At 39.4% G+C, this 22,482-nt stretch overlaps 6 long non-coding RNA genes across 18 annotated transcripts; all 6 read right to left on the bottom strand.

Moving 5' to 3' along the window:
• Positions 1 to 914: 914 nt before the first annotated feature.
• Positions 915 to 2,427, bottom strand: LOC124055495. Of its 4 annotated transcripts, XR_006842652.1 has the most exons (5): positions 2,343 to 2,409; positions 2,238 to 2,274; positions 2,089 to 2,171; positions 1,350 to 1,483; positions 915 to 1,091 (listed from the first exon to the last, which is right to left on the bottom strand). It is a non-coding gene; the product is annotated as an uncharacterized LOC124055495 (long non-coding RNA). The 4 variants fall into 4 exon arrangements; XR_006842649.1 differs by lacking the exon at positions 2,238 to 2,274 and having other exon boundaries at positions 2,343 to 2,427; XR_006842651.1 differs by having other exon boundaries at positions 2,238 to 2,380.
• Positions 2,428 to 3,380: 953 nt separating this feature from the next.
• On the bottom strand, positions 3,381 to 4,946 carry LOC124055497. 2 transcript variants are annotated; one of them, XR_006842659.1, is made up of 3 exons: positions 4,834 to 4,946; positions 4,194 to 4,305; positions 3,381 to 3,802 (listed from the first exon to the last, which is right to left on the bottom strand). It is a non-coding gene; the product is annotated as an uncharacterized LOC124055497 (long non-coding RNA). The 2 variants fall into 2 exon arrangements; XR_006842658.1 differs by having other exon boundaries at positions 4,194 to 4,320; positions 4,834 to 4,943.
• A 1,351-nt stretch (positions 4,947 to 6,297) lies between these two features.
• LOC124055500 lies at positions 6,298 to 21,343 on the bottom strand. 6 transcript variants are annotated; one of them, XR_006842665.1, is made up of 5 exons: positions 21,114 to 21,343; positions 9,618 to 9,732; positions 7,534 to 9,190; positions 6,905 to 7,008; positions 6,298 to 6,477 (listed from the first exon to the last, which is right to left on the bottom strand). It is a non-coding gene; the product is annotated as an uncharacterized LOC124055500 (long non-coding RNA). The 6 variants fall into 6 exon arrangements; XR_006842667.1 differs by having other exon boundaries at positions 9,618 to 9,727; XR_006842668.1 differs by lacking the exon at positions 21,114 to 21,343 and adding an exon at positions 10,254 to 10,536.
• On the bottom strand, positions 11,296 to 13,648 carry LOC124055510. Of its 2 annotated transcripts, none has more exons than XR_006842682.1 (3): positions 12,958 to 13,648; positions 12,315 to 12,441; positions 11,296 to 11,887 (listed from the first exon to the last, which is right to left on the bottom strand). It is a non-coding gene; the product is annotated as an uncharacterized LOC124055510 (long non-coding RNA). The 2 variants fall into 2 exon arrangements; XR_006842681.1 differs by having other exon boundaries at positions 12,315 to 12,426.
• LOC124055511 lies at positions 14,004 to 17,011 on the bottom strand. Of its 2 annotated transcripts, none has more exons than XR_006842684.1 (3): positions 15,665 to 17,011; positions 15,023 to 15,149; positions 14,004 to 14,595 (listed from the first exon to the last, which is right to left on the bottom strand). It is a non-coding gene; the product is annotated as an uncharacterized LOC124055511 (long non-coding RNA). The 2 variants fall into 2 exon arrangements; XR_006842683.1 differs by having other exon boundaries at positions 15,023 to 15,134.
• On the bottom strand, positions 17,024 to 18,757 carry LOC124055506. 2 transcript variants are annotated; one of them, XR_006842675.1, is made up of 3 exons: positions 18,401 to 18,757; positions 17,758 to 17,884; positions 17,024 to 17,330 (listed from the first exon to the last, which is right to left on the bottom strand). It is a non-coding gene; the product is annotated as an uncharacterized LOC124055506 (long non-coding RNA). The 2 variants fall into 2 exon arrangements; XR_006842674.1 differs by having other exon boundaries at positions 17,758 to 17,869; positions 18,401 to 18,752.
• Positions 21,344 to 22,482: the final 1,139 nt, after the last annotated feature.

Below are 22,482 nucleotides of genomic sequence, written 5' to 3'. Positions count from 1 at the left end.
AAAATTTAGAGTAAGTGCTTAGTGAAATATTTAGAGTAAATACTTAGTGAAATATTTAGAGTAAGTGCTTAGTGAAATATTTAGAGTAAATACTTAGTGAAATATTTAGAAAAATTTAGAGTAAGTACTTAGTGAAATATTTAGAGTAAATACTTGGTGAAATATTTAGAAAAAATTTAGAGTAAGTGCTTAGTGAAATATTTAGAAAAAATTTAGAGTAAGTACTTAGTGAAATATTTAGAGTAAATACTTAGTGCTTAGTGAAATATTTAGAGTAAATACTTAGTGAAATATTTAGAGTAAATACTTGGTGAAATATTTAGAAAAAATTTAGAGTAAGTACTTAGTGAAATATTTAGAGTAAATACTTAGTGAAATATTTAAAGTACTTGGTGAAAAATTTAGAGTAAATACTTAGTGAAATATTTAAAGTACTTGGTGAAAAATTTAGAGTAAGTACTTAGTGAAAAATTTAGAGTAAGTACTTAGTGAAAAATTTAGAGTAAGTGCTTAGTGAAATATTTAGAGTAAATACTTAGTGAAATATTTAGAGTAAGTGCTTAGTGAAATATTTAGAGTACTTGGTGAAAAATTTAGAGTAAGTACTTGGTGAAATATTTAGAGTAAATACTTAGTGAAATATTTAGAGTAAGTACTTGGTGAAATATTTAGAGTAAATACTTAGTGAAATATTTAGAGTAAATACTTAGTGAAAAATTTAGAGTAAATACTTGGTTAAAAAATTTTTTTTACAGATTATTGTACTTCAACTGGTTTTTGGAAGACTGACCTTTCAATAAAGCACTGTTGAAACAATGTTGCCAATCTTTGTGTCTCAGCTCTTGCTTAAGGAGGGAAAGCTGTAAAGTTAGTTAACTTTGAGCCGTACCTTTGTTACAATGAGGTCACACACATTTAGCTTATATTCATTTATTACAAATGACTTACAATACAGAGGGACAAAATAAACAGTTTGGAAACAGACAAAGGCAGGGCAAGGACACTACAAACCAAATCACCACATGCCACACCAAGTTATGGTGAGTGAGAGGGGAAACACCACCAGGAGCAACTGCCTCTCAGCTCCTGCCCTGGAAAAGGAATAAACCACATTTGTATACCACAACACTCAGGCTCATGAAACATAAGAAGCTAAGCAGCCATAAACAAGTGACACCCTGTCACAGTGGAGCTGGAGCAGCACTCCACCTGCTACACATTCACATGACATGCAACCATAAATACTTTGCAACTAATACTACTCTACCTGCTACACATTCACGTGCTGACATACAAAAACACAAACATACATAAATAAATGCATGAACTAACATACTGCCAACACTTACTCCGCCATAGCAGCACCTCGACTTACCACACAGATCACCGTTCTGTGCCAAGCGCAGACAAATAAACAGGTGACACCGCTGCACAACCAGGCTCAGCTGGGACCAACGACAGTGGAGGTGGAGCAGCACTTTACCTGCATGAAATAAAAACTATAAAAACAGGGAAAAACAAGATAAAAACAACACTATAGGGGCGCCGGTCCATACTGCAGCCACCTCTGCGTACTGGAGTCGCTACGTCACCTGGTAGGCGATTCAAAAAGGGAGCCCACAGTTTGTCAAAGTAGCTCTCGTCCCCCTTTAAGACTGAACTCACACGCTCCATTAGACTGTTACATTTATATTACCGATACTTAGACTAATATACTTATATGTACTTGCATAAAGACACTTATTTTTACAGATACCAACTTACTTCTACTACGGATACTGATTTAGACTCCGTGTCCCAACATGTGATCTTAGGCTAACGTCTGCATCGCTTTTATCACACCCCGGTGTGGGCCTTCTGTGTGGACTTTGCATGTTCACCCTGTGCCTGCGTGGGTTTCCTCCTCGAAACATGCACGCTACTCTGCATGGCCCCTTCGTGTGACTGAGCGTGTGCGTTTTCGTGTGTCGGCACTGCGACTGACCGGCAGCCGGTTCACGGTGCACCCGCCTCTCGCCGTAACGCTTTTACTATTGTTAACTACGCTGAAAACAATACTGAGGCGCACGCTACAGCACACATACAAACCTTGTTAGCGGACACACACCCTCACACAACAGGAGGCAGGAGCGGACAAAGGGACAGGACTCCTGGCAGCCACCGGCGTTTACCTGCAGGAACAATAGCGTCAGACACCTGAGAGCATCGACCGTAGCGTAAAGAAAGAAGACACTTACCTCAGCCAACAAACGGAGCCGCACACGAGCAGTCGCCCTGCAACACAAGAACAACAACGACGCTTTAAGAGCAGTAAGAAAACACAAAGCAGCACGCGGACATACCTGACGGGCCAAACGACCTCCGACCCGGAAGAGATGACAGGGCGCAAAGAAAGAAGCAGGGGAAGGACTGTCGCTTTTATACTGGCCCGCCTCATTAACAGACACCTGTGACTCGTTACAAGCAGCCAATCGCATGGAGGATACGCACCTGTGCAGCGACAATACGTAATTGAAGATGGATAACGTAATAACGTCACCGGGCAGGAGCTTATCGTGTTGAGGTATGCAGCGATACCTCAACATGGACCGCCGAATCTCCTGCTTTATTGTTTACGTTAGTGAAAAGAAAACTTTGAAGGGAACAGCAGCTCCATCAGCTGCTCGTCTCGCTGAGCTGCTGCTGTGCGTGCGACACACTGGAATCCTTTTAATGCTTTGTCACCTTTAGTTCATGTCAACATTTGGACCTTCGCTTGGTTCCTCACAGCTCCAATTAAAAGTCATCAAAAAACAAAAACATGATTATTTTTGCAACAAAGAGCAACCTTATCTTTAATTAAATAATTGCTTTGTGTTTCTTTATGCTTTTTTTAAACCTGAACACTCGCAGTATTCTTACAGGGTCTGTCCTCCGTCAGCCAGTATGATTTGACATCAGTACAATCAAGTGTATTCATACTGCTGTTACACCTTTTATGCTATTCCAGAAGTCGACCGCTAGAGGGAGTGCCGGCATCTATTTTACTTTTACTTCTTTCTGTTTTTTCACTCACACACACACACAGACTGTTGTGAATAAGACCTGTTTGCTTGCTGGATGTTGGAGGAACATGTAAGAGACAGGACACACAGACAGGACGGACAGGGTTATGACGACATTATTATTGACCTTTTAGCCTGTCTGTAATCGAATCTCCATGCAGTCCTTCTACCATCTCTATGTCCTCTCGCTTTCCCTCATGAGTTTGGGATCTTGGACTGACATTTCTTCTCACGTCGACCACAAACCCTGACAAATGCAAATTAAAATCCGGTTGCGACTGCAATTAAAGAGGACACGACTGACTGACGTGACATGAAGAAGAAGGAAATACAACATGTTGTTCTCCTCCACAACTGCTTTTTCTGTTTTATTTTCCATCGCTTGACAGCTTTTATTCACAGCCAATAAAGCTTTCATTTGTCTACAGACAGTTTGCTATACTTTTCAAAATCCACTTACAGCGGTTGTAATGTTGTGGCTCATTCGCAGGCCTGCTAATTCTCGTTTGCCACGTCCAGTGTAGATATTTCATTTTATATTTCATTTCACACACACAAATACACACTCGGCAAACAAATGTGGAAACCGAAACGTTTCCTGTGCATTTCCGGTGTCTACTCGCAGTCCTCTGCCGGTGATTCGCAAGCTGTGACTCCGAGTCGCTTCAGCCGGGTCGTCGCTCTGCTCCCCATCAGGTGGAGCTCAGACCTGTAGGTCGCCTCCATCTGAAGCGCCCTCTTGTGGCTGTGACGGGCAACTGCACTGTTAATGATATCGACAAGTAAACACACATACAAGCATATACGACATATTTTTTTCTGTTGCAGTGTCTTCCGGCTCACAGGAAGCGTTTTGTTGGAAGGAACTCCAATTCATTAACTTTTGGTTTACCCCAATATATCCTGATTATTATATCTCATTGATATAAAGATGTACTCATATAAAGATGCTTCCTTTTCATATTTTCAGCATGAGAATGAATTCAATAACCCTCTTCATAAAGCAGCCACTAACTATAATTTCACTGCAATTCAGTTCGGTTTGTATCACACACCAAAAGTTGTCTCATGACACTTTCCAAGTAGAGAAAGTCTGGACCAAACTTTTAACTTGACATATAAGTAAACAAGTGAAAAATCTAACACTACCTTCGGTTTGTCAGCCTGCTTGCTTGTCCTGCGTTTGGCTTTATTTCCAGGTGGCAGGTGAAGGTCTCACTGCATCGACACGAGCCCGGACAGCGACCTCTTTCTCATAAGTCTGAGGTTAAAAACACTACTGATCATATTAAAATAGTAATTTTTTTCTTTTCAAAGTGGCTCTTATATAACACTATTACTAATATGAACATTCATATCGTTAAAACTCATTTCCAAGGTTTAGATTGGTTTAGCTTTGCACTTTTACTACACGGCTTCCCACTCCCGGAGTGACCCTTAAAACTCAAAGGTTCTTTAACATCAGACTTAACTATAACATTAATTGTAGCACATTATAACATTACATGGGAAAACAGGAGTCTCACAGGCCCTAAAATACACAAACCAAGATTAGCCACTTGTAGCATTTAAACTAGCGACTTTCCCACAATGAGGCGCACTTGAACACATCAAAGTAAAATGGCTGATCGATGCTGCCTTTAAACGCATCCCCGTCCCCTTGCCTGTTGAAGCACAAACTATATTATAAATGTTGGGTGAACGCGCAATAAACCAAACACGCGCGTGCAAACCAACACCGTCACCTCTCTGCGGCTCTTACCGGCTAACAATGTTTGGGGGTACTCACCTGATCAATGGCCGCCGCTGGAGAAGTTTTTATTTAAAACAAACAAACAAACAAACAAAACGAGGAAATGTTCCCATCACACACTGGCGACTCAAAACATCCGGCTGGATTTGCAGCGTGACCCTGTCAAGCTCTGTGTTACAGTTAGAGGAAGTACTTCCGCCGTTTCAAAACAAAAGCAAATGCGCAGTCCAATCCCTGTTTGAAGCATTTTGTACACGGGAACAGGTGCGACACGTATTTTTTAAGTTTTGCAGTAAAATTTGCATTAAAAAACAGTTCAACGTGAACAAAAACACTACCATACACCCGCGAGCAAGTTACATTTAAACTTAATCTAAAAATGTACAATAACTCACGAAGGAACCTAAATTGTGACCTGACTCATTTTCGGCGTATTCAGGAAGCTATATTGTGAAACATCAAGGTTAGCTTTACTAAGCTCATAGCACGTTAGGAAGAAATATAAGGCGGGATGGGCCGTGAGGTGTGAAATGGCGCCCTCTTGTGGAGAGTTTGTATTTTGCTGCGTTTAAATTAAGCTCTAACGCGTTTCTTCACACTTCCACTCCACTATGATTGCCCGTTTTTTTTAACCATTGTTACCCTTTACTTCACTACATTTATAAGCAGCATAATAACCTAAACACAAGCCACACTTATGGGTCAGATTTAAATAAAAGTATTACAATGACAGCACACTGTAAATTACTTCTGACGATGCAGGATGTAGACGAATCAGTGAAATCACACTCTAGACTTGTGTAACTGTTAACGTGAGCAAAACTCAATTATTCCTGTACACAAACATCTAAATGATAGTACAAAAAGTTTATAATACAAAATACAAAACAGAAAAAAAACGCCTTCAAAATAAACCATAAATATTCATACTGATGCACATTGGTTTAACAAAACAACTGCTTCTGTAAACATTTGTGTGCATCACGATTCAAAAACCACCACAATTCAAAATGGCCAACTTTGTGTGAGTATGGTACCAAGAGACTATTTTGTAATTTTGGAGATGCACTGATTGCTCAACTTCAGTGAATTTTCACAAAGCTTAACGAGATGTTTTTGAGCTCTCTTAACAAACCTGAGGCTAATACCAAATGTCAGTTTGGTCCATGCTCTAATAATTAATGGATAAACATAGCTGTTTTTACTGTAGGTGAGATGTGAGGCCATTAACTACGTGCAATTTCCTTCAGCGCCACAAGAGGGCAGCATGTCCACAGTGAAAAAGCTCCTCAGAGGTTTTTCTACATTTTACTGTGTTAAGTCAAAGTAAAGTAGAATCTGTGCTGAGTGAGAAGTACTTTTGATCACTGCAACAATGGAAATAAGACATACAGTAGATTAGAGGTGCAACAATTACTACAAAATTAATTGGAAAGAATTTTGATGACCGTTCATATCAGAAAGAACATCAGTGACAATTATTGATCATTTGCCACAAATGTGGAAACCGAAACGTTTTCCTGTGCATTTCCGGTGTCTACTCGCAGTCCTCTGCCGGTGATTCGCAAGCTGTGACTCCGAGTCGCTTCAGCCGGGTCGTCGCTCTGCTCCCCATCAGGTGGAGATCAGACCTGTAGGTCGCCTCCATCTGAAGCGCCCTCTTGTGGCTGTGGCGGGCAACTGCACATATCAACAAGTATACACACATACAAGTATATACAACATATTTTTGTTATTATATTATATATTTATTGTTATGTGTTGCAGTGTGTTCCAGCTCCCAGGAAGCATTTTGTTGGAAGGAACTCCAATTCATTAACTTTTGGTTTATCCTAATATATCCCCATCATAATATCTCATTGATATAAAGATGTTTCCATTTTTCATGAAGGAGCGAGAGCTTCCTGTAACTATTTTCGGCATAAGAATGAATTCAATAACCCTTTTCATAAAGCAGCCACTAACTATAATTTCACTGCAATTCAGTTCGGTTTGTATCGCGCCAAATCACATCAAAAGTTGTCTCATGACACTTTCCAAGTAGAGAAAGTCTGGACCAAACTTTTAACTTGACATATAAGTAAACAAGCGAAAAATCTAACACTACCTTCGGTTTGTCAGCCTCCTTGCTTGTCCTGCGTTTGGCTTTATTTCCAGGTGGCAGGTGAAGGTCTCGCTGCATCGACACGAGCCCGCTTTCATCCCACTTCGCTATCATGCAGAAAAACAAGCACATAACACTGTTTTACTTCTGACAGAATTGTGACATTTCAGGCGATATTACTAATATGAACATTCATATCGTTAAAACTCATTTCCAAGGTTTAGATTGGTTTAGCTTTGCACTTTTACTACACGGCTTCCCACTCCCGGAGTGACCCTTAAAACTCAAAGGTTCTTTAACATCAGACTTAACTATAACATTAATTGTAGCACATTATAACATTACATGGGAAAACAGGAGTCTCACAGGCCCTAAAATACACAAACAAAGATTAGCCACTTGTAGCATTTAAACTAGCGACTTTCCCACAATGAGGCGCACTTGAACACATCAAAGTAAAATGGCTGATCGATGCTGCCTTTAAACGCATCCCCGTCACCTTGCCTGTTGAAGCACAAACTATATTATAAATGTTGGTTGAACGCGCAATAAACCAAACATGCGCGTGCAAACCAACACCGTCACGACCTCTCTGCGGCTCTTGCCGGCTAACAATGTTTGGGGGTACTCACCTGATCAATGGCCGCCGCTGGAGAAGTTTTTATTTAAAACAAACAAACAAACAAACAAAACGAGGAAATGTTCCCATCACACATTGGCGACTCAAAACATCCGGCTGGATTTGCAGCGTGACCCTGTCAAACTGTGTGTTACAGTTAGAGGAAGTACTTCCGCCGTTTCAAAACAAAAGCAAATGCGCAGTCCAATCCCTGTTTGAAGCATTTTGTACACGGGAACAGGTGCGACACGTATTTTTTAAGTTTTGCAGTAAAATTTGCATTAAAAAACAGTTCAACGTGAAAAAAAACACTACCATACACCTGCGAGCAAGTTACATTTAAACTTAATCTAAAAATGTACAATAACTCACGAAGGAACCTAAATTGTGACCTGACTCATTTTCGGCGTATTCAGGAAGCTATATTGTGAAACATCAAGGTTAGCTTTACTAAACTCATAGCACGTTAGGAAGAAATATAAGGCGGGATGGGCCGTGAGGTGTGAAATGGCGCCGTCTTGTGGAGAGTTTGTATTTTGCTGCGTTTAAATTAAGCTCTAACGAGTTTCTTCACACTTCCACTCCACTATGATTGATCGTTTTTTTTAACCATTGTTACCCTTTACTTCACTACATTTATAAGCAGCATAATAACCTAAACACAAGCCACACTTATGGGTCAGATGTAAATAAAAGTATTACAATGACAGCAGCAACAGAATGACAGCACACTGTAAATTACTTCTGACGATGCAGGATGTAGACGAATCAGTGAAATCACACTCTAGACTTGTGTAACTGTTAACGTGAGCAAAACTTAATTATTCCTGTACACAAACATCTAAATGATAGTACAAAAAGTTAATAATACAAAATACAAAACAGAAAAAAAACTAAAAAAAAAACGCCTTCTATTCATACTGATGCACATTGGTTTAACAAAACAACTGCTTCTGTAAACATTTGTGTGCATTACGATTAAAAAACCACCACAATTCAAAATGGCCAACTTTGTGTGAGTATGGTACCAAGAGACTATTTTGTAATTTTGGAGATGCACTGATTGCTCAACTTCAGTGAATTTTCACAAAGCTTAAGGGGATGTTTTTGAGCTCTCTTAACAAACCTGAGGCTAATACCAAATGTCAGTTTGGTCCATGCTCTAATAATTAATGGATAAACATAGCTGTTTTTACTGTAGGTGAGATGTGAGGCCATTAACTACGTGCAATTTCCTTCAGCGCCACAAGAGGGCAGCATGTCCACAGTGAAAAAGCTCCTCAGAGGTTTTTCTACATTTTACTGTGTTAAGTCAAAGTAAAGTAGAATCTGTGCTGAGTGAGAAGTACTTTTGATCACTGCAACAATGAAAATAAGACATGCAGAAGATTAGAGGTGCAACAATTACTACAAAATTAATTGGAAAGAATTTTGATGACCGTTCATATCAGAAAGAACATCAGTGACAATATTGATCATTTGCCACAAATGTGGAAACCGAAACGTTTTCCGGTACATTTCCGGTGTCTACTCGCAGTCCTCTGCCGGTGATTCGCAAGCTGTGACTCCGAGTCGCTTCAGCCGGGTCGTCGCTCTGCTCCCCATCAGGTGGAGCTCAGACCTGTAGGTCGCCTCCATCTGAAGCGCCCTCTTGTGGCTGTGGCGGGCAACTGCACATATCAACAAGTATACACACATACAAGTATATACAACATATTTTTGTTATTATATTATATATTTATTGTTATGTGTTGCAGTGTGTTCCAGCTCCCAGGAAGCATTTTGTTGGAAGGAACTCCAATTCATTAACTTTTGGTTTATCCTAATATATCCCCATTATAATATCTCATTGATATAAAGATGTTTCCATTTTTCATGAAGGAGCGAGAGCTTCCTGTAACTATTTTCGGCATAAGAATGAATTCAATAACCCTTTTAATAAAGCAGCCACTAACTATACTTTCACTGCAATTCAGTTCGGTTTGTATCGCGCCAAATCACACCAAAAGTTGTCTCATGACACTTTCCAAGTAGAGAAAGTCTGGACCAAACTTTTAACTTGACATATAAGTAAACAAGTGAAAAATCTAACACTACCTTCGGTTTGTCAGCCTGCTTGCTTGTCCTGCGTTTGGCTTTATTTCCAGGTGGCACTTGGGTGGCAGGTGAAGGTCTCACTGCATCGACACGAGCCCGCTTTCATCCCACTTCGCTATCATGCAGAAAAACAAGCACATAACACTGTTTTACTTCTGACAGAATTGTGACATTTCAGGCGATATTACTAATATGAACATTCATATCGTTAAAACTCATTTCCAAGGTTTAGATTGGTTTAGCTTTGCACTTTTACTACACGGCTTCCCACTCCCGGAGTGACCCTTAAAACTCAAAGGTTCTTTAACATCAGACTTAACTATAACATTAATTGTAGCACATTATAACATTACATGGGAAAACAGGAGTCTCACAGGCACTAAAATACACAAACCAAGATTAGCCACTTGTAGCATTTAAACTAGCGACTTTCCCACAATGAGGCGCACTTGAACACATCAAAGTAAAATGGCTGATCGATGCTGCCTTTAAACGCATCCCCGTCACTTTGCCTGTTGAAGCACAAACTATATTATAAATGTTGGGTGAACGCGCAATAAACCAAACACGCGCGTGCAAACCAACACCGTCACGACCTCTCTGCGGCTCTTGCTAACAATGTTTGGGGGTACTCACCTGATCAATGGCCGCCGCTGGAGAAGTTTTTAATTTAAAAACAAACAAACAAACAAACAAAACGAGGAAATGTTCCCATCACACACTGGCGACTCAAAACATCCGGCTGGATTTGCAGCGTGACCCTGTCAAGCTGTGTGTTACAGTTAGAGGAAGTACTTCCGCCGTTTCAAAACAAAAGCAAATGCGCAGTCCAATCCCTGTTTGAAGCATTTTGTACACGGGAACAGGTGCGACACGTATTTTTTAAGTTTTGCAGTAAAATTTGCATTAAAAAACAGTTCAACGTGAAAAAAAACACTACCTGCGAGCAAGTTACATTTAAACTTAATCTAAAAATGTACAATAACTCACGAAGGAACCTAAATTGTGACCTGGCTCATTTTCGGCGTATTCAGGAAGCTATATTGTGAAACATCAAGGTTAGCTTTACTAAGCTCATAGCACGTTAGGAAGAAATATAAGGCGGGATGGGCCGTGAGGTGTGAAATGGCGCCCTCTTGTGGAGAGTTTGTATTTTGCTGCGTTTAAATTAAGCTCTAACGCGTTTCTTCACACTTCCACTCCACTATGATTGCCCGTTTTTTTTAACCATTGTTACCCTTTACTTCACTACATTTATAAGCAGCATAATAACCTAAACACAAGCCACACTTATGGGTCAGATATAAATAAAAGTATTACAATGACAGCACACTGTAAATTACTTCTGACGATGCAGGATGTAGACGAATCAGTGAAATCACACTCTAGACTTGTGTAACTGTTAACGTGAGCAAAACTCAATTATTCCTGTACACAAACATCTAAATGATAGTACAAAAAGTTAATAATACAAAATACAAAACGGAAAAAAAACTAAAAAAAAAAAACGCCTTCAAAATAAACCACAAATATTCATACTGATGCACATTGGTTTAACAAAACAACTGCTTCTGTAAACATTTTCAACATAAGGTGTGCATTACGATTCAAAATGGCCAACTTTGTGTGAGTATGGTACCAAGAGACTATTTTGTAATTTTGGAGATGCACCGATTGCTCAACTTCAGTGAATTTTCACAAAGCTTAAGGGGATGTTTTTGAGCTCTCTTAACAAACCTGAGGCTAATACCAAATGTCAGTTTGGTCCATGCTCTAATAATTAATGGATAAACATAGCTGTTCTTACTGTAGGTGAGATGTGAGGCCATTAACTACGTGCAATTTCCTTCAGCGCCACAAGAGGGCAGCATGTCCACAGTGAAAAAGCTCCTCAGAGGTTTTTCTACATTTTACTGTGTTAAGTCAAAGTAAAGTAGAATCTGTGCTGAGTGAGAAGTACTTTTGGTCACCGCAACAATGAAAATAAGACATACAGTGCAACAATTACTACAAAATTAATTGGAAAGAATTTTGATGACCGTTCATATCAGAAAGAACATCAGTGACAATATTGATCATTTGCCACAAATGTGGAAACCGAAACGTTTTCCTGTGCATTTCCGGTGTCTACTCGCAGTCCTCTGCCGGTGATTCGCAAGCTGTGACTCCGAGTCGCTTCAGGCGGGTCGTCGCTCTGCTCCCCATCAGGTGGAGCTCAGACCTGTAGGTCGCCTCCATCTGAAGCGCCCTCTTGTGGCTGTGACGGGCAACTGCACATATCAACAAGTATACACACATACAAGTATATACAACATATTTTTGTTATTATATTATATATTTATTGTTATGTGTTGCAGTGTGTTCCAGCTCCCAGGAAGCATTTTGTTGGAAGGAACTCCAATTCATTAACTTTTGGTTTATCCTAATATATCCCCATTATAATATCTCATTGATATAAAGATGTTTCCATTTTTCATGAAGGAGCGAGAGCTTCCTGTAACTATTTTCGGCATAAGAATTAATTCAATAACTCTTTTCATAAACCAGCCACTAACTATAATTTCACTGCAATTCAGTTCGGTTTGTATCGCGCCAAATCACACCAAAAGTTGTCTCATGACACTTTCCAAGTAGAGAAAGTCTGGACCAAACTTTTAACTTGACATATAAGTAAACAAGTGAAAAATCTAACACTACCTTCGGTTTGTCAGCCTGCTTGCTTGTCCTGCGTTTAGCTTTATTTCCAGGTGGCAGGTGAAGGTCTCACTGCATCGACACGAGCCCGGACGGCGACCTCTTTCTCATAAGTCTGAGGTTAAAAACACTACTGATCATATTAAAATAGTATTTTTTTTCTTTTCAAAGTGGCTCTTATATAACACTATTACTAATATGAACATTCATATCGTTAAAACTCATTTCCAAGGTTTAGATTGGTTTAGCTTTGCACTTTTACTACACGGCTTCCCACTCCCGGAGTGACCCTTAAAACTCAAAGGTTCTTTAACATCAGACTTAACTATAACATTAATTGTAGCACATTATAACATTACATGGGAAAACAGGAGTCTCACAGGCCCTAAAATACACAAACCAAGATTAGCCACTTGCAGCATTTAAGCTAGCGACTTTCCCACAATGAGGCGCACTTGAACACATCAAAGTAAAATGGCTGATCGATGCTGCCTTTAAACGCATCCCCGTCCCCTTGCCTGTTGAAGCACAAACTATATTATAAATGTTGGTTGAACGCGCAATAAACCAAACACGCGCGTGCAAACCAACACCGTCACGACCTCTCTGCGGCTCTTGCCGGCTAACAATGTTTGGGGGTACTCACCTGATCAATGGCCGCCGCTGGAGAAGTTTTTATTTAAAACAAACAAACAAACAAACAAAACGAGGAAATGTTCCCATCACACATTGGCGACTCAAAACATCCGACTGGATTTGCAGCGTGACCCTGTCAAACTGTGGGTTAGAGTTAGAGGAAGTACTTCCGCCGTTTCAAAACAAAAGCAAATGCGCAGTCCAATCCCTGTTTGAAGCATTTTGTACACGGGAACAGGTGCGACACGTATTTTTTAAGTTTTGCAGTAAAATTTGCATTAAAAAACAGTTCAACGTGAACAAAAACACTACCATACACCTGCGAGCAAGTTACATTTAAACTTAATCTAAAAATGTACAATAACTCACGAAGGAACCTAAATTGTGACCTGGCTCATTTTCGGCGTATTCAGGAAGCTATATTGTGAAACATCAAGGTTAGCTTTACTAAGCTCATAGCACGTTAGGAAGAAATATAAGGCGGGATGGGCCGTGAGGTGTGAAATGGCGCCCTCTTGTGGAGAGTTTGTATTTTGCTGCGTTTAAATTAAGCTCTAACGCGTTTCTTCACACTTCCACTCCACTATGATTGCCCGTTTTTTTTAACCATTGTTACCCTTTACTTCACTACATTTATAAGCAGCATAATAACCTAAACACAAGCCACACTTATGGGTCAGATATAAATAAAAGTATTACAATGACAGCACACTGTAAATTACTTCTGACGATGCAGGATGTAGACGAATCAGTGAAATCACACTCTAGACTTGTGTAACTGTTAACGTGAGCAAAACTCAATTATTCCTGTACACAAACATCTAAATGATAGTACAAAAAGTTAATAATACAAAATACAAAACGGAAAAAAAACTAAAAAAAAAAACGCCTTCAAAATAAACCACAAATATTCATACTGATGCACATTGGTTTAACAAAACAACTGCTTCTGTAAACATTTTCAACATAAGGTGTGCATTACGATTCAAAATGGCCAACTTTGTGTGAGTATGGTACCAAGAGACTATTTTGTAATTTTGGAGATGCACCGATTGCTCAACTTCAGTGAATTTTCACAAAGCTTAAGGGGATGTTTTTGAGCTCTCTTAACAAACCTGAGGCTAATACCAAATGTCAGTTTGGTCCATGCTCTAATAATTAATGGATAAACATAGCTGTTCTTACTGTAGGTGAGATGTGAGGCCATTAACTACGTGCAATTTCCTTCAGCGCCACAAGAGGGCAGCATGTCCACAGTGAAAAAGCTCCTCAGAGGTTTTTCTACATTTTACTGTGTTAAGTCAAAGTAAAGTAGAATCTGTGCTGAGTGAGAAGTACTTTTGGTCACCGCAACAATGAAAATAAGACATACAGTGCAACAATTACTACAAAATTAATTGGAAAGAATTTTGATGACCGTTCATATCAGAAAGAACATCAGTGACAATATTGATCATTTGCCACAAATGTGGAAACCGAAACGTTTTCCTGTGCATTTCCGGTGTCTACTCGCAGTCCTCTGCCGGTGATTCGCAAGCTGTGACTCCGAGTCGCTTCAGGCGGGTCGTCGCTCTGCTCCCCATCAGGTGGAGCTCAGACCTGTAGGTCGCCTCCATCTGAAGCGCCCTCTTGTGGCTGTGACGGGCAACTGCACATATCAACAAGTATACACACATACAAGTATATACAACATATTTTTGTTATTATATTATATATTTATTGTTATGTGTTGCAGTGTGTTCCAGCTCCCAGGAAGCATTTTGTTGGAAGGAACTCCAATTCATTAACTTTTGGTTTATCCTAATATATCCCCATTATAATATCTCATTGATATAAAGATGTTTCCATTTTTCATGAAGGAGCGAGAGCTTCCTGTAACTATTTTCGGCATAAGAATTAATTCAATAACTCTTTTCATAAACCAGCCACTAACTATAATTTCACTGCAATTCAGTTCGGTTTGTATCGCGCCAAATCACACCAAAAGTTGTCTCATGACACTTTCCAAGTAGAGAAAGTCTGGACCAAACTTTTAACTTGACATATAAGTAAACAAGTGAAAAATCTAACACTACCTTCGGTTTGTCAGCCTGCTTGCTTGTCCTGCGTTTAGCTTTATTTCCAGGTGGCAGGTGAAGGTCTCACTGCATCGACACGAGCCCGGACGGCGACCTCTTTCTCATAAGTCTGAGGTTAAAAACACTACTGATCATATTAAAATAGTATTTTTTTTCTTTTCAAAGTGGCTCTTATATAACACTATTACTAATATGAACATTCATATCGTTAAAACTCATTTCCAAGGTTTAGATTGGTTTAGCTTTGCACTTTTACTACACGGCTTCCCACTCCCGGAGTGACCCTTAAAACTCAAAGGTTCTTTAACATCAGACTTAACTATAACATTAATTGTAGCACATTATAACATTACATGGGAAAACAGGAGTCTCACAGGCCCTAAAATACACAAACCAAGATTAGCCACTTGCAGCATTTAAGCTAGCGACTTTCCACAATGAGGCGCACTTGAACACATCAAAGTAAAATGGCTGATCGATGCTGCCTTTAAACGCATCCCCGTCCCCTTGCCTGTTGAAGCACAAACTATATTATAAATGTTGGTTGAACGCGCAATAAACCAAACACGCGCGTGCAAACCAACACCGTCACGACCTCTCTGCGGCTCTTGCCGGCTAACAATGTTTGGGGGTACTCACCTGATCAATGGCCGCCGCTGGAGAAGTTTTTATTTAAAACAAACAAACAAACAAACAAAACGAGGAAATGTTCCCATCACACATTGGCGACTCAAAACATCCGACTGGATTTGCAGCGTGACCCTGTCAAACTGTGGGTTAGAGTTAGAGGAAGTACTTCCGCCGTTTCAAAACAAAAGCAAATGCGCAGTCCAATCCCTGTTTGAAGCATTTTGTACACGGGAACAGGTGCGACACGTATTTTTTAAGTTTTGCAGTAAAATTTGCATTAAAAAACAGTTCAACGTGAACAAAAACACTACCATACACCTGCGAGCAAGTTACATTTAAACTTAATCTAAAAATGTACAATAACTCACGAAGGAACCTAAATTGTGACCTGGCTCATTTTCGGCGTATTCAGGAAGCTATATTGTGAAACATCAAGGTTAGCTTTACTAAGCTCATAGCACGTTAGGAAGAAATATAAGGCGGGATGGGCCGTGAGGTGTGAAATGGCGCCCTCTTGTGGAGAGTTTGTATTTTGCTGCGTTTAAATTAAGCTCTAACGCGTTTCTTCACACTTCCACTCCACTATGATTGATCGTTTTTTTTAACCATTGTTACCCTTTACTTCACTACATTTATAAGCAGCATAATAACCTAAACACAAGCCACACTTATGGGTCAGATTTAAATAAAAGTATTACAATGACAGCAGCAACAGAATGACAGCACACTGTAAATTACTTCTGACGATGCAGGATGTAGACGAATCAGTGAAATCACACTCTAGACTTGTGTAACTGTTAACGTGAGCAAAACTCAATTATTCCTGTACACAAACATCTAAATGATAGTACAAAAAGTTTATAATACAAAATACAAAACGGAAAAAAAACTAAAAAAAAAAAAAAACGCCTTCAAAATAAACCACAAATATTCATACTGATGCACATTGGTTTAACAAAACAACTGCTTCTGTAAACATTTTCAACATAAGGTGTGCATTACGATTCAAAATGGCCAACTTTGTGTGAGTATGGTACCAAGAGACTATTTTGTAATTTTGGAGATGCACTGATTGCTCAACTTCAGTGAATTTTCACAAAGCTTAAGGGGATGTTTTTGAGCTCTCTTAACAAACCTGAGGCTAATACCAAATGTCAGTTTGGTCCATGCTCTAATAATTAATGGATAAACATAGCTGTTCTTACTGTAGGTGAGATGTGAGGCCATTAACTACGTGCAATTTCCTTCAGCGCCACAAGAGGGCAGCATGTCCACAGTGAAAAAGCTCCTCAGAGGTTTTTCTACATTTTACTGTGTTAAGTCAAAGTAAAGTAGAATCTGTGCTGAGTGAGAAGTACTTTTACCGCAACAATGAAAATAAGACATACAGTAGATTAGAGGTGCAACAATTACTACAAAATTAATTGGAAAGAATTTTGATGACCGTTCATATCAGAAAGAACATCAGTGACAATATTGATCATTTGCCACAAATGTGGAAACCGAAACGTTTTCCTGTGCATTTCCGGTGTCTACTCGCAGTCCTCTGCCGGTGATTCGCAAGCTGTGACTCCGAGTCGCTTCAGGCGGGTCGTCGCTCTGCTCCCCATCAGGTGGAGCTCAGACCTGTAGGTCGCCTCCATCTGAAGCGCCCTCTTGTGGCTGTGGCGGGCAACTGCACATATCAACAAGTATACACACATACAAGTATATACAACATATTTTTGTTATTATATTATATATTTATTGTTATGTGTTGCAGTGTGTTCCAGCTCCCAGGAAGCATTTTGTTGGAAGGAACTCCAATTCATTAACTTTTGGTTTATTCTAATATATCCCCATTATAATATCTCATTGATATAAAGATGTTTCCATTTTTCATGAAGGAGCGAGAGCTTCCTGTAACTATTTTCGGCATAAGAATGAATTCAATAACCCTTTTCATAAAGCAGCCACTAACTATAATTTCACTGCAATTCAGTTCGGTTTGTATCGCGCCAAATCACACCAAAAGTTGTCTCAAGACACTTTCCAAGTAGAGAAAGTCTGGACCAAACTTTTAACTTGACATATAAGTAAACGAGAGAAAAATCTAACACTACCTTCGGTTTGTCAGCCTGCTTGCTTGTCCTGCGTTTGGCTTTATTTCCAGGTGGCAGGTGAAGGTCTCACTGCATCGACACGAGCCCGGACGGCGACCTCTTTCTCATAAGTCTGAGGTTAAAAACACTACTGATCATATTAAAATAGTATTTTTTTTCTTTTCAAAGTGGCTCTTATATAACACTATTACTAATATGAACATTCATATCGTTAAAACTCATTTCCAAGGTTTAGATTGGTTTAGCTTTGCACTTTTACTACACGGCTTCCCACTCCCGGAGTGACCCTTAAAACTCAAAGGTTCTTTAACATCAGACTTAACTATAACATTAATTGTAGCACATTATAACATTACATGGGAAAACAGGAGTCTCACAGGCACTAAAATACACAAACCAAGATTAGCCACTTGTAGCATTTAAACTAGCGACTTTCCCACAATGAGGCGCACTTGAACACATCAAAGTAAAATGGCTGATCGATGCTGCCTTTAAACGCATCCCCGTCCCCTTGCCTGTTGAAGCACAAACTATATTATAAATGTTGGGTGAACGCGCAATAAACCAAACACGCGCGTGCAAACCAACACCGTCACGACCTCTCTGCGGCTCTTACCGGCTAACAATGTTTGGGGGTACTCACCTGATCAATGGCCGCCGCTGGAGAAGTTTTTATTTAAAACAAACAAACAAACAAACAAAACGAGGAAATGTTCCCATCACACATTGGCGACTCAAAACATCCGGCTGGATTTGCAGCGTGACCCTGTCAAACTGTGGGTTAGAGTTAGAGGAAGTACTTCCGCCGTTTCAAAACAAAAGCAAATGCGCAGTCCAATCCCTGTTTGAAGCATTTTGTACACGGGAACAGGTGCGACACGTATTTTTTAAGTTTTGCAGTAAAATTTGCATTAAAAAACAGTTCAACGTGAAAAAAACACTACCATACACCTGCGAGCAAGTTACATTTAAACTTAATCTAAAATGTACAAAAACTCACGAAGGAACCTAAATTGTGACCTGGCTCATTTTCGGCGTATTCAGGAAGCTATATTGTGAAACATCAAGGTTAGCTTTACTAAACTCATAGCACGTTAGGAAGAAATATAAGGCGGGATGGGCCGTGAGGTGTGAAATGGCGCCCTCTTGTGGAAAGTTTGTATTTTGCTGCGTTTAAATTAAGCTCTAACGCGTTTCTTCACACTTCCACTCCACTATGATTGCCCGTTTTTTTTAACCATTGTTACCCTTTACTTCACTACATTTATAAGCCGCATAATAACCTAAACACAAGCCACACTTATGGGTCAGATATAAATAAAAGTATTACAATGACAGCAGCAACAGAATGACATCACACTGTAAATTACTTCTGACGATGCAGGATGTAGACGAATCAGTGAAATCACACTCTAGACTTGTGTAACAGTTAACGTGAACAAAACTCAATTATTCTTGTACACAAACATCTAAATGATAGTACAAAAAGTTAATAATACAAAATACAAAACGGAAAAAAACTAAAAAAAAAAACCTTGCCTTCAAAATAAACCATAAATATTCACACTGATGCACATTGGTTTAACAAAACAACTGCTTCTGTAAACATTTGTGTGCATCACGATTCAAAAACCACCACAATTCAAAATGGCCAACATTGTGTGAGTATGGTACCAAGAGACTATTTTGTAATTTTGGAGATGCACTGAATGCTCAACTTCAGTGAATTTTCACAAAGCTTAAGGGGATGTTTTTGAGCTCTCTTAACAAACCTGAGGCTAATACCAAATGTCAGTTTGGTCCATGCTCTAATAATTAATGGATAAACATAGCTGTTTTTACTGTAGGTGAGATGTGAGGCCATTAACTACATGCAATTTCCTTCAGCGCCACAAGAGGGCAGCATGTCCACAGTGAAAAAGCTCCTCAGAGGTTTTTCTACATTTTACTGTGTTAAGTCAAAGTAAAGTAGAATCTGTGCTGAGTGAGAAGTACTTTTGGTCACCGCAACAATGAAAATAAGACATACAGTGCAACAATTACTACAAAATTAATTGGAAAGAATTTTGATGACCGTTCATATCAGAAAGAACATCAGTGACAATATTGATCATTTGCCACAAATGTGGAAACCGAAACGTTTTCCTGTGCATTTCCGGTGTCTACTCGCAGTCCTCTGCCGGTGATTCGCAAGCTGTGACTCCGAGTCGCTTCAGGCGGGTCGTCGCTCTGCTCCCCATCAGGTGGAGCTCAGACCTGTAGGTCGCCTCCATCTGAAGCGCCCTCTTGTGGCTGTGACGGGCAACTGCACATATCAACAAGTATACACACATACAAGTATATACAACATATTTTTGTTATTATATTATATATTTATTGTTATGTGTTGCAGTGTGTTCCAGCTCCCAGGAAGCATTTTGTTGGAAGGAACTCCAATTCATTAACTTTTGGTTTATTCTAATATATCCCCATTATAATATCTCATTGATATAAAGATGTTTCCATTTTTCATGAAGGAGCGAGAGCTTCCTGTAACTATTTTCGGCATAAGAATGAATTCAATAACCCTTTTAATAAAGCAGCCACTAACTATAATTTCACTGCAATTCAGTTCGGTTTGTATCGCGCCAAATCACACCAAAAGTTGTCTCATGACACTTTCCAAGTAGAGAAAGTCTGGACCAAACTTTTAACTTGACATATAAGTAAACAAGTGAAAAATCTAACACTACCTTCGGTTTGTCAGCCTCCTTGCTTGTCCTGCGTTTGGCTTTATTTCCAGGTAGCAGGTGAAGGTCTCACTGCATCGACACGAGCCCGGACGGCGACCTCTTTCTCATAAGTCTGAGGTTAAAAACACTACTGATCATGTTAAAATAGTATTTTTTTTCTTTTCAAAGTGGCTCTTATATAACACTATTACTAATATGAACATTCATATCGTTAAAACTCATTTCCAAGGTTTAGATTGGTTTAGCTTTGCACTTTTACTACACGGCTTCCCACTCCCGGAGTGACCCTTAAAACTCAAAGGTTCTTTAACATCAGACTTAACTATAACATTAATTGTAGCACATTATAACATTACATGGGAAAACAGGAGTCTCACAGGCCCTAAAATACACAAACCAAGATTAGCCACTTGTAGCATTTAAACTAGCGACTTTCCCACAATGAGGCGCACTTGAACACATCAAAGTAAATGATCGATGCTGCCTTTAAACGCATCCCCGTCCCCTTGCCTGTTGAAGCACAAACTATATTATAAATGTTGGGTGAACGCGCAATAAACCAAACCAACACCGTCACGACCTCTCTGCGGCTCTTGCCGGCTAACAATGTTTGGGGGTACTCACCTGATCAATGGCCGCCGCTGGAGAAGTTTTTCTTTAAAACAAACAAACAAACAAAACGAGGAAATGTTCCCATCACACACTGGCGACTCAAAACATCCGGCTGGATTTGCAGCGTGACCCTGTCAAGCTGTGTGTTACAGTTAGAGGAAGTACTTCCGCCGTTTCAAAACAAAAGCAAATGCGCAGTCCAATCCCTGTTTGAAGCATTTTGTACACGGGAACAGGTGCGACACGTATTTTTGAAGTTTTGCAGTAAAATTTGCATGAAAAAACAGTTCAACGTGAACAAAAACACTACCATACACCCGCGAGCAAGTTACATTTAAACTTAATCTAAAAATGTACAATAACTCACGAAGGAACCTAAATTGTGACCTGACTCATTTTCGGCGTATTCAGGAAGCTATATTGTGAAACATCAAGGTTAGCTTTACTAAACTCATAGCACGTTAGGAAGAAATATAAGGCGGGATGGGCCGTGAGGTGTGAAATGGCGCCCTCTTGTGGAAAGTTTGTATTTTGCTGCGTTTAAATTAAGCTCTAACGCGTTTCTTCACACTTCCACTCCACTATGATTGCCCGTTTTTTTTAACCATTGTTACCCTTTACTTCACTACATTTATAAGCAGTATAATAACCTAAACACAAGCCACACTTATGGGTCAGATTTAAATAAATGTATTACAATGACAGCAGCAACAGAATGACAGCACACTGTAAATTACTTCTGACGATGCAGGATGTAGACGAATCAGTGAAATCACACTCTAGACTTGTGTAACTGTTAACGTGAGCAAAACTCAATTATTCCTGTAAACAAACATCTAAATGATAGTACAAAAAGTTTATAATACAAAATACAAAACGGAAAAAAAACTAAAAAAAAAAAAACGCCTTCAAAATAAACCACAAATATTCATACTGATGCACATTGGTTTAACAAAACAACTGCTTCTGTAAACATTTGTGTGCATTACGATTAAAAAACCACCAAAATTGAAAATGGCCAACTTTGTGTGAGTATGGTACCAAGAGACTATTTTGTAATTTTGGAGATGCACTGATTGCTCAACTTCAGTGAATTTTCACAAAGCTTAAGGGGATGTTTTTGAGCTCTCTTAACAAACCTGAGGCTAATACCAAATGTCAGTTTGGTATATGCTCTAATAATTAATGGATAAACATAGCTGTTACTGTAGGTGAGATGTGAGGCCTACATGCAATTTCCTTCAGCACCACAAGAGGGCAGCATGTCCACAGTGAAAAAGCTCCTCAGAGGTTTTTCTACATTCTACTGTGTTAAGTCAAAGTAAAGTAGAATCTGTGCTGAGTGAGAAGTACTTTTGGTCACCGCAACAATGAAAATAAG

The sequence above is a fragment of the Scatophagus argus genome, chromosome 24 (assembly GCF_020382885.2).
Source record: "Scatophagus argus isolate fScaArg1 chromosome 24, fScaArg1.pri, whole genome shotgun sequence".
Taxonomy (NCBI): domain Eukaryota; kingdom Metazoa; phylum Chordata; class Actinopteri; family Scatophagidae; genus Scatophagus; species Scatophagus argus.
This window is presented reverse-complemented; position numbering and strand designations above follow the sequence as displayed.